Genomic DNA, 12,431 nt, shown 5'->3' with positions numbered 1-12,431 from the left:
AAGGAGCGCAAGGGAATCTCCATGGTTCTAAACACCATGAAGAATAGTGAGTGATCTTTTTGGACACATTGATAATTGGGTTCAATCCTCTAACACTGTGTAACCAGAGTCCCTTTATAGCTTCTTGTCCTTCATGTCCTTGGCTTTGAGAACAATGGACAAATGACATTAAATGACTTCACAGAATAGCCAACCTGACACCATTGATTGGCTTATTATATGGCAACACCCTCTAACATGGGGTTGATGAGACCAAAACAGATCCCTGTTGCCATAGGGCAGGCCATGTGTGTAAACTGTAATGGAAGACCTGGGTTCAAATACTGTTTGAAATGATTTCAAATGCTTAGCTGTGCTTGATTGAGCTTGCCTGTTTCAATGGCACCAATACAAACGCTTCCATCTGGCACTCCAGGCAGGCAAAAGCAAACACTCAAATGATTTGAAAGATTTCAAATAGTATTTACACCCAGGTCTGGTAGTATGCAGCCATGGTCCCCCAGCTGCCCATGCAGTCATCCTTGCCCTGCCTTTCCTCCAGCCGCCATCACAGCAGCTGAGGGTCCATTTTAAGAGTGATGCATTCAACAGCTGGTGCTGCCGAGCCCTGGTGGAGGTGGATGAGGAGAAGAGGGGGAGGAGAAGGGGAACTGTCTTTGGAAACACAGGACATGGCACATGTCTGACTGTAGGCAAGCAGCCAAATTGGAAAACAATGTTGAGGAAGGAACATGTACACTCTCTCTCTCTCTCTCTCTCTCTCTCTCTCTCTCTCTCTCTCTCTTTTCACATACAGTACATGAATACATGCCTGCCATCATTCACCCTTCGTATAGTATAGGATCCGGGAGGCCCTGAGAATAGTTGCATGCAATAGCCATGTGCTGCATGTTTTGGAAGACTGAGAAAGAAGTTGGCCGGCGTTCACAGCGTACTGTTGTTGCTGGCCAGGTGTGGACATGCTGAGACAATGCACCACTTGTGGTTTTGATACATGAACTGCTCTAAAAACAAGGAATATGAAATACCTGTGGTTTTTTTCATTTCTGGTCTGGGCCCGGTTTAACAATGCAGTTGTAATGCTTACTTACAAGCCCTTAACCAACAATGCAGTTTTAAGAAAATGTTACGTAAAAAATAGATAAGTAAAAAATAAAAATAGAAAATAATTAAAGAGCAGCAGTAAAATAAATGCAAATAGTCCGGGTAGCCATGATTAGCTGTTCAGGAGTCTTATGGCTTGGGGTTAGAAGCTGTTAAGAAGCCTTTTGGACCTAGACTTGGCGCTCCGGTACCGCTTGCCGTGCGGTAGCAGAGAGAACAGTCTATGACTAGGGTGGCTGGAGTCTTTGACAATTTTTAGGGCCTTCCTCTGACACCGCCTGGTATAGAGGTCCTGGATGGCAGGAAGCTTGGCCCCAGTGATGTACTGGGCCGTAAGCACTACCCTCTGTATTGCCTTGCGGTCGGAGGCCGAGCAGTTGCCATACCATGCGGTGATGCAACCAGTCAGGATGCTCTCGATGGTGCAGCTGTATAACTTTTTGAGGATCTGAGGACCCATGCCAAATCTTTTCAATTTGAAGCTCTCAACCTACAGAGAGCGTGATCACATAGTCATCCGGAACAGCTGATGCTCTCATGCATGCTTCAGTGTTGCTTGCCTCGAAGCGAGCATATAATTTATTCAGCTTGTCTGGTAGGCTTGTGTCACTGGGCAGCTCGCGTCTGTGCTTCCCTTTGAAGTCTGTAATAGTTTGCAAGCCCTGCCACATCCGACGAGCATCGGAGCCGGTGTAGTACGATTCCATTTTAGTCCTGTATTGACTGTTTGCCTGTTTGATGGTTCGTCGGAGGCAATAGCGGGATTTCTTATAATCGCGCTCCTTGAAAGCGGCAGCTCGACCCTTTAGCTCAGTGTGGATGTTGCCTGTAATCTATGGCTTCTGGTTGGGGTATGTACGTACTGTCACTGTGGGGACGACGTCATCGATGCACTTATTGATGAAGCCAGTGACTGATTTAATGCAGTCATCTCGATTTGAAGCATGTTTTTATTCTTGGCTTATTTGTAACAATTGTAAAGACATTGGCAACTTTGTATTTGTAGTCAACTTCGTTTTAAATTATTGGCGGTAACAGAGAGACAGATAAACATCTTGATTCTATGTTTAGCGGATATCTTCTGTGTATAAAGTCACACGCAAGGGCAAAAAACCATCTAACAACGCACTTAGCTGTTCTGCGAGTGGTCTGAGGCAGTCTGGAAATAACGAGCGTTTTCAAGTGCAACTTTACTAATGATGGTTTTGGGAAACAGCTCAGAGATTTAACGATGTTCCTACGAAGTTTCTAACAATGAGCTTAGCCTTAAGATGCTTTTGGAAAACTGGGCCCAGCTGTGTTTACATAGGATTAGCCACGGTGGTGTCAAGTAGCTGAAAAATCTGCCTGTTTCTGTCTGTTTCTAGTGTTTATGGACACAGAACAAAGGAAATGGGAGAGAGAGAGAGAGAGAGAGAGAGAGAGAGAGAGAGAGAGAGAGAGAGAGAGAGAGAGAATTAGAGCGAGCATACTTAAGTTCATACATGACACCAGATGGAGAGAGAGAGATTTTGTATTTCTGGATGACCTTAAAACGATGTCAAACCTCTCACTTCAGATCAGCAGCTGTATACAAGGTGCCCAACATCAACAAGTGAGGTAGTAGATACTGTGTAAGTTATAAAGTGGGTGCATGCATCATGAAGGTGTGGCTCTGGAAAATATTTGTCAAATGGAAGTAAATAACTCAGAGTGCCTCTGAACAAGGACAGGAACCGTGGGGACAACCCCTGTATCACAGACAGAGAGAGACAGAGAGACAGAGAGAGAGAGAGAGAGACAGACAGAGAGAGAGAGAGAGAGAGAGAGAGAGAGAGAGAGAGAGAGAGAGAGAGAGAGAGAGAGAGAGAGAGAGAGAGAGAGAGAGAGAGAGAGAGACAGAGAGAGACAGAGAGAGAGAGAGAGAGAGAGAGAGAGAGAGAGATTCATATTTCAATGTTTTCCTTCCCTCTCTCTCACTTTCTCTCTCTCTGGTCTGCAGACTACAGCCATCTCAAAACCGTATGTATTAAATCTAACGCAGCCACTCGGATATCATTTCAGATTTCCCATAGTAATAGTGTGTAGAGTAGCCCTCAGATTAAATTGCAAATACATGTTTATTTAACTGGTTACTGTCAGGGCAGGGATGTAGTACTGTTCATATCACACATATCTCTTGTGTGTGTTTGTGTGTTTCTATTGTAAGCGTGCTCCGTGCATGTGTGTGTGGGTGTCTCCATGCATGTGTTTGTCTTGTAAGCATGTGTGTGTCTGTGGCCTGGGATTCCTATGTTCCAAAACCAGTGGATGAGCCCTCCAAGACCAGACTTAATCACTCCACTGTATTGCTTTAAAGGGGTAATCTGCGGTTGCTACATAAATTCTTTGACTTATAAATTAATGATATGCACCCATTGATTCTTGAAGAACATAACTTATAAATGCCAAAATATAAGCTTGTTTTACTCAAATTTTTGTAAACAAAGTCAATGTAACCAAACACTATATAGCCTCAAAACATGGTTACAACTATAATTTTACAGTGCCATGAAAAAGTATTTCAGATTTTCTCAATTTTTTCATATTTTTTATATTGAATATTTAACAAAACCAAATATTAGATCAAGGGAAAGTGAGTGATCAAATAACACAACAATTACATACTTATTTAATTTATTTCATAAATAAAGTTATGCAACACCCAAGCCCCTGTGTGAAAAAGTAATTACCCCCTTACACTCAATAACTGGTTGTGCCATCTTTAGCTGCAATGACTCCTACCAAACACTTCCTGTAGTTGTTGATCAGTCTCTCACGTCGCTGTGGAGGAATTTTTGCCCACTCTTCCATGCAGAACTGCTTTAACTCAGCGACATTTGTGGGTTTTCAAGCATGAACTGTTCGTTTCAAGTCCTGCCACAACATCTCAATTGGGATTAGGTCTGGACTTTGACTAGGCCATTCCAAAATGTCAAATTTGTTGCTTTTTAGCCATTTTCATGTAGACTTGATTGTGTGTTTTGGATCATTGTCTTGCTGCATGACCCAGCTGAGCTTCAGCTTGAGCTCAGACAGATGGCCTGACATTCTCCTGTAGAATTCTGTGATACAGAGCAGAATTCATGGTTTCTTCTATTAAGGCAAGTCGTCCAGGTCCTAAGGCAGCAAAGCATCCCCAAACCATCACACTATCACCACCATGCTTGGCTGTTGGTATAAGGTTCTTACTGTGTTTGGTTTGAACCAGGCATAATGGGACCCATGTCATCCAAAAAGTTATACTTTTGAATCATCTGTCCATAGAACATTCTTCCAAGAGTCTCGATGATCATCCAGGTGCTTCCAGGTGCTTTTTGGCAAACTTGAGTCCCATTATGTCTGGCGAAAAAAAAACACTGCATTCCACAGTAAGAACATTTCTCCCCCAGCTTTTTGCCAAAACAGGGATGGGGAGTAACCTTTGTTATTGTTTCAACTGCTGATTGCCGCTTTAAAGGGGCTTATTCACTCATATGCTCCATATATTAGACTCCCTGCTGATTGGAAGAAAAGGGTAAAAGATTGAGCTCAGGGAACGAGAGCCAAGTCAGCGCTTACTCACTCACTCAAGAAATCATGGAACTCATTTAATCAATGTGTAAGATCAAATTCTGGAATGAGCTCGACTGCAACTGCTTTAAGTTATTTTCTGCTGTATCCCAAAACAAGAAACGAATATGCTCCACTTTAATAATACCTTGCATTGATTACCCATATGTTTCTCCAGTAAGTTAATTTTTTCAAATGGAGATGGATTTTTCTTCTTTTATATGTCTGGTTTATTGTGTGTTTCTATGGGGGGTAAAAGAGCAGCGCTGTCACATCCCTTTTGTGAGACAGGCACGCATGCACACACACACACACATGAACACACATGAATACACACACACTCCCACCCCGCCACAGACACGCGTGCGCACACACACACACACACACACACACAGATACACAACCTCCCGCTGCCCCGGGTGCATCTATGAATATTTTAGTGAGTCAAATGGATATCATATCTGACTGAGTGGACCTGGCACAGGCAGCAACACCACAGGTGGGGCATAAGCAAGAACCTGTACACACTGGCCAGGCCATGCTGCAGGGTTCAAAGAGTTTATTTTTTATTTGGAATACTTTGAGCATTTGCCTGAGCTTGGGCTGGAGTGATAGATGGGCAGGGTTTGGAATTTTTCAGACAATTCCATTGGTTCCATTGCGCCAGACAAGCTCAATCAAGTACTTAAATACTATTTGAACCCAGGTCTGCTGTCCATGTTAACATAACACAATGGCTATGTATCAGATGATTCTCTAGCCTCGCTCACACGGAGGAACACATCTAGACCAGGAACAGCCCTAAACCCTTTACAGTATAGGCAGTTTCACACAAACCATGCATGAAAGATTGTACTTTTTTCACTGTCATTTTTATGAAAGAGAATGCACAAAGAGGGAATGTGATACTTTATTTTATAATAGCTCCTTAATTCTAGGCAAGGATTAAAGGGGGAACACTACACTTTGTAAACTGTAGACCAGACCTTAAACTCGAGGTCGTACAAAAGCACAGCATCAATTATTTGGATATGAGAGGCACATTATCCTTGGATGAGGACGCTGAATCTGTTTGAGGTTCTTAACTACAGTGACAAAACAGAGTGAGTAACGCAGCACTATTCATACTTCTATGACATCCTCATCTCCCTTCGCATGAAAATAACATCTTATCTTAGAGAATTCACAATGTTTCATCACACTGGCACGCACACACACAAACACACAAAGACACTGCAGAGAGAAAACTAATATGAGTGACATTCCAGACGCATACAGTATATGCCTTGCGTTTCCACTGAATTTCCGGGGAGCATGTACTGTCTGTCTGCCGTTAGTGTAATAACCCATAAAAACCTCTCACCACTGCTGGTAAAGACATTTCTAAAGTAAATACGGCTCTGGGTGACACCGCAATGTGTGTGTAGTAGGACCGTTGTCACCATGGCACCGCCTGTCATCGTACTGTAGTCATCCACAGTGTCGCCATGGCACCGCAGTTTATTCTAATCTCTTCTGCAGCTTCGACACAGCTCCAAAACGGTGTGGCGCGGCGAACGATGAGTCAGTGTGCTACTGTTGGCCTGATGTAGACCCCATGTGGAGGAAATGTATGGACCCAGTTTTAGATTGCTACTTTATGTGTTTGTATACTGTATGTGTCCATAGCCACGGGAAGTAGGGGTGCTGCAGCCCTAAAAAATCTAGAAAAATCTAGAAAATAAAACGATAAAATGTACCCCCCCAAAATATCCACAAAAGTAGTGCACTGGGCCTTTACAACTCCTGTATTAGCGACCGATATAGCCGTCTGCAGCACGGGAAAAACATTTTCTCTCACAAAAGTAGTGCACTGTGTCTTTACTACTCCTGTATTCAGGGCTGGTCCTGGCAATTCTGATAAAAAAATAATGCCACCCCGAAAAACTAGAATAGTTCCAGTAAGCAAAATTATGTTGAAAAGACGTCTAAAATATGTATTTCCCAGACATTAAAGTTGGTTTCTAATTAGGTTCTGACTGCTGGTCCGGACAGAACCAAAAAAAGACTTCCAAAAGACTGGCGTCAGTCTGTGCGTGCTTACTGGGGTGTAGCCTACCATGTCGGCCGGTAATGGAATTTTATGAATGTCCATCCATATTAGGCCCACCGTTTGTAAAACAGGCTGTTGCTTTGGCTTTATTAGTCCTGATTCCTGTGACTAATCAATTTGGCTATTTAAGCTCTGAATATCAGCTACCCAACTTTATCAGGAGTTATTGAGAACCTATTTGCAATGTGTTTACGCAGCGGAAAATGCAGAAGTATTTTCTTTTTCGCTATGATCACCTCGTCAAAAATCTACGGATACTAACTTGAAACCACTGATCATGACAATTTAGCCCATGGGGTTAAACTCTTGGACAGCAGTTGTGAGTAGCCTGATTATCCATTCCATATTGTCAATTTTACATTGGCCTGTCCTGTTTTTAGGATATGTTGTTTGTTAACATGCCAGCACATTTTGTATTTGATTGGGCGCCATTTATGTTAGGCCTTTTGATCAGAGAAACCTGCATGATATAAAAAGTGTCTGACTGTCTCATTACATTGTCATACATTTTATCTCCAGCCTGTAGGGTACAGAAAAGCATACAGTGGGGAAAAAAAGTATTTAGTCAGCCACCAATTGTGCAAGTTCTCCCACTTAAAAAGATGAGAGAGGCCTGTAATTTTCATCATAGGTACACGTCAACTATGACAGACAAATTGAGAAAAAAATATCCAGAAAATCACATTGTAGGATTTTTAATGAATTTATTTGCAAATTATGGTGGAAAATAAGTATTTGGTCACCTACAAACAAGCAAGATTTCTGGCTCTCACAGACCTGTAACTCCTTCTTTAAGAAGCACCTCTGTCCTCCACTCGTTACCTGTATTAATGGCACCTGTTTGAACTTGTTATCAGTATAAAAGACACCTGTCCACAACCTCAAATAGTCACTCTCCAAACTCCACTATGGCCAAGACCAAAGAGCTGTCAAAGGACACCAGAAACAAAATTGTAGAACTGCACCAGGCTGGGAAGACTGAATCTGCAATAGGTAAGCAGCTTGGTTTGAAGAAATCAACTGTGGGAGCAATTATTAGGAAATGGAAGACATACAAGACCACTGATAATCTCCCTCGATCTGGGGCTCCACGCAAGATCTCACCCCGTGGGGTCAAAATGATCACAAGAACGGTGAGCAAAAATCCCAGAACCACACGGGGGGACCTAGTGAATGACCTGCAGAGAGCTGGGACCAAAGTAACAAAGCCTACCATCAGTAACACACTACGCCGCCAGGGACTCAAATCCTGCAGTGCTAGACGTGTCCCCCTGCTTAAGCCAGTACATGTCCAGGCCCGTCTGAAGTTTGCTAGAGTGCATTTGGATGATCCAGAAGAGGATTGGGAGAATGGCATATGGTCAGATGAAACCAAAATAGAACTTTTTGGTAAAAACTCAACTCGTTGTGTTTGGAGGACAAAGAATGCTGAGTTGCATCCAAAGAACACCATACCTACTGTGAAGCATGGGGGTGGAAACATCATGCTTTGGGGCTGTTTTTCTGCAAAGGGACCAGGACGACTGATCCGTGTAAAGGAAAGAATGAATGGGGCCATGTATCGTGAGATTTTGAGTGAAAACCTCCTTCCATCAGCAAGGGCATTGAAGATGAAACGTGGCTGGGTCTTTCAGCATGACAATGATCCCAAACACACCGCCCGGGCAACGAAGGAGTGGCTTCGTAAGAAGCATTTCAAGGTCCTGGAGTGGCCTAGCCAGTCTCCAGATCTCAACCCCATAGAAAATGTTTGGAGGGAGTTAAAAGTCCGTGTTGCCCAGCGACAGCCCCAAAACATCACTGCTCTAGAGGAGATCTGCATGGAGGAATGGGCCAAAATACCAGCAACAGTGTGTGAAAACCTTGTGAAGACTTACAGAAAACGTTTGACCTGTGTCATTGCCAACAAAGGGTATATAACAAAGTATTGAGAAACTTTTGTTATTGACCAAATACTTATTTTCCACCATAATTTGCAAATAAATTCATTAAAAATCCTACAATGTGATTTTCTGGATATTTCTTTCTCATTTTGTCTGTCATAGTTGACGTGTACCTATGATGAAAATTACAGGCCTCTCTCATCTTTTTAAGTCGGAGAACTTGCACAATTGGTGGCTGACTAAATACTTTTTTCCCCCACTGTACATACTCTTTCTACCACATACTATATCTGCTACATGATTTATGTTAGTAAATTTTTTTGACAGAACGTTGGTGTAGTGTGGCAGCGATGCGTCTCTCCAACAGCATATTGGAGAGGCGCTCTGGGAATGGACAAGCGAAATATTTTGCGCCCCTGCCTTTGAAAAAGTGGGCACTGCTTATCAAAGGGCGGCATCAGCGCTCACCTAAAAAGCCCATATGCCACTGGTTGAGAGAAATTGTCATTCTTTTTGGGCAGAATTATGTGAGGTTTTATGTGTTGTTGGAGGTGCGTCTTGGTCAGTTTAGCTCAGAAAATGCCGCCATCATCAATTTGACGCCATAGGTGGCCAACTAATCCTGCCTAATGAGCGGAACGGCCTTGCCTGTATTAGCGGACCAATATAGACCTCTGCAGCGCGGGAAACATTTTGTTCTTCACAAAAGTAGTTCACTGGGCCTTTATTACTCCTGTATTAGGGGACCCCCCCACATTCCCAGCACCCCCACCTCCAAACATCTTCCTGCGGTTATGTGTGTGTGTGCGTGTGTGTGTGTGTGTGTGTGTGTGTGTGTGTGTGTTTGTGTGTGTGTGTGTGTGTTTGCGTGTGTGTGTGTGTGTGTGTGTGTGTGTGTGTGTTTGCATGCGTGTGTGTGTGTGTATTTGGACTAAGGTGGAGGGTAGTGTTAAATTGATGAGGGATAGGGTTAGGCATGGGGGTTGCGTGCTGACTGGAGAATCAGGAGTGTTTTCTTTTTCAGTAGCGTGCCACGAACAAGTTTATGTTGTATCCATGCCATATGCTTCGTCCAGGAAACAGCCTTTATTAATACCGTTAAGAGCACGTCAAATAGTGACTTATGGGCCAATGGGAGCGAATGTGAAGGTACATTGTCCAGGCAGATCGCTCAAGAATGGCTTCGAAATTCGACGTCTATCCATGCTGAGCCACTGGGGGCAACAGTGAGCGCTATTACCATCAAGTAGGCTTGGGCTTTGCTAGGGCTTTGTGGATGGGGGTGGCGGATGAGCCAGAAGGTTGTGTGTTTGATCCCAGTGGGAGACACTCTTTTTATTTTTATTTTTACCCTATCCCAAACCTTCACGCTTACCTTAAGCATTCGGAATGAGTGCCTAAACATCATGTTTTAAACCTATCCAAAACCTTAACCCTTAACCTTCTAAATTTGACATTTGGAGCAACTTTGAAATTTGACATTTGGAGTAACGTGGATGAACGTCTAATTCTGCTGTGAGACTGTGAGAGGTTGTTGACATTGTTGGTGACGTTTAACAAATAAAAAGAACAAGACGGAAAGAAAAACATTCTCAGGGGGCCCCGTTGGCTTTCGTACGAAGACAATGTGCCTCCATGGCCTGTCAGGAGAGGAGCGAGATGGCGGTGGGCCACTTTGGGGTTTGTATGAAGACCAAATGCCTCCTCAGCATGTCAGGAGAGGATTGAGATGGCGGCCATGTTAGCGGCCATATGTCCAGGTGTTGTCTTTTAATTGGCATTTCCGCAAGCTATAAAGAATTTCAGTTGCTCTCGCTTGTAAAGTGCTTTCATGCTGTCTCCAAAATGATGTAATTAGCCAGGCGTCCTGGGCAGGGTAGCAGCGGCCTCGACCCTGCTTGCGTTGGTAGAGAGGTGCACACACAAGCATCCACATGCGTGCACACACACACACTCTCTTCACTTAAAGGTGGTGGGCCAGTGTCGGGGGTTTCCAGGAATATGTTTTCATTTAAGACTCAAAACACCATAAAGAGAGGTAGTAGTTTTCACAATAAACGTACACTTTAATTTCGTTTTGAGCCCTTCCACTGCAGTTTCAGCTGGTGGCTTGTGTTTGTAATGTATAAGAGAGCTGGGGGAGGGCAGTGTATAAAACAAACGTTTGATAATATTAGGTTATGGAATTTCCTTTAATGTGTGCAGTGGGGTTTGTTTCTAGTTGTTGGACAGAGATAGGGAATGTGTTTGTTTACCCAACATCAAACCTTTGCTGCTTCCTATAAACCAAGACAAAATGCTTTTGTGTTCATCCCAGTTTAAACCCTTGGAAAAAATTATAATTTAAACACCTTTAATGTAAGCAATGTCTTTAACAAGAATCAGGCCCACAACATGTTTACGACTTCTGCCATGTCTAATCTTAGTTAGTTTGAAAGCTCCCTCTCTCTAACAAGACAGGACTTTGGGTAGGAGAGAGAGAGAACATTTAAAACTTATTTTCCTGTTCATGTAGTGTGGACGCCTAGGGGACATGATCAGAGCCAAGTGTTAGTAAGCTGGGCATGTCGGGACGTGTAACACTGACCTAACTCATTTGGCTGAGACAGATCAGGTGATTCACCAGAGGATTAAAGTCAACCTCAAGTGCAAGTTCAACCTGTCAGGCTGTGACAAGGAATTAACATAGAATATAAACTACACTAGATTATCACATAGGTACTGTAGGTACACAAATGGGAGCCATTAGAAACTGACTCAAACTAAGGTTTTTAGCATAGGACATAAACTATATTTGATAAACATACAGTTAACATATGGCAGCAATTAAACAAACATAGATTGAAAAGTAAGACAAAACTGTAAGTGAAAGAGAAGGATTTTATAACTTTTTAATATTTTTCATACCTGGCACTGTTTTTAAATATTAGACCTCCCCTGTGCCTGTCAGAATTCCAGCAGCAGCAGCATCGCCAAATAACACAAAAACAAGCTGTTCGCTATGACTGTGTTCCCATAGGATCGGACCCACCAGGGTGTGCCCATCCCACACCAACTTACACTCATCTGCACAAACATACACACACACACACACACACACACCGCACGACACACACACACACACTTCCATCCTGTAATGAGGAGGGAGTTTACAGTCCCAAAAGGTCTCAGAAAGGAGGCTATCAGTGCGAGCGATTAGCCAGTCCCGCTCTTGAATCAGCCACAAAGGGAAAAGGGATCAAGATTCCTGAGATGTGGGATGTGGGGCCTGCAGTGTTCATTCACACACTTCCTCTCCCTAATACAGACCACACGTTCCCAGAGGCCCTGAAGCAGCGCTGATCTGGCAGTTCGAAGCTACAACAGCAACAGCAGGTAAGGAGAGTAAACAATTGCCCTGAAAAAGAAACTGCTCCAACACCGTATTACCAGCCCAGTGAGTTATGTTTGTGTTGGAACTGGTATGGGATGATGAGTTAGTTAATTTCTGTTTTTTCAGACACCAGTTTGTGTCTTTCCTAATTGGCACGTTTTTGTATGGAGTTAGCCTGAGGAAAAAATAACTGTAACACCAACAATCTCACACCTCTGATCTCTCTCCTCAGGTGGAACAGAGGAACATAACAGAAATATAGAAATCATCCAGTCAGATAGGAGAGGCCCCAGTTCCAACAAAGCAGGCGCCTGTCATTTCCCCCCTCGAGCATTAGACTGTAAAACACACACATCGGCTGCTGTCTCTGTTCAAACCAACTAAAAACATTTTTACAGAGCAAAACATC

Source organism: Coregonus lavaretus (genome assembly GCF_964263955.1).
Source record: "Coregonus lavaretus genome assembly, chromosome: 33".
NCBI classification, from domain to species: Eukaryota; Metazoa; Chordata; class Actinopteri; order Salmoniformes; family Salmonidae; genus Coregonus; species Coregonus lavaretus.
This window is presented reverse-complemented; position numbering follows the sequence as displayed.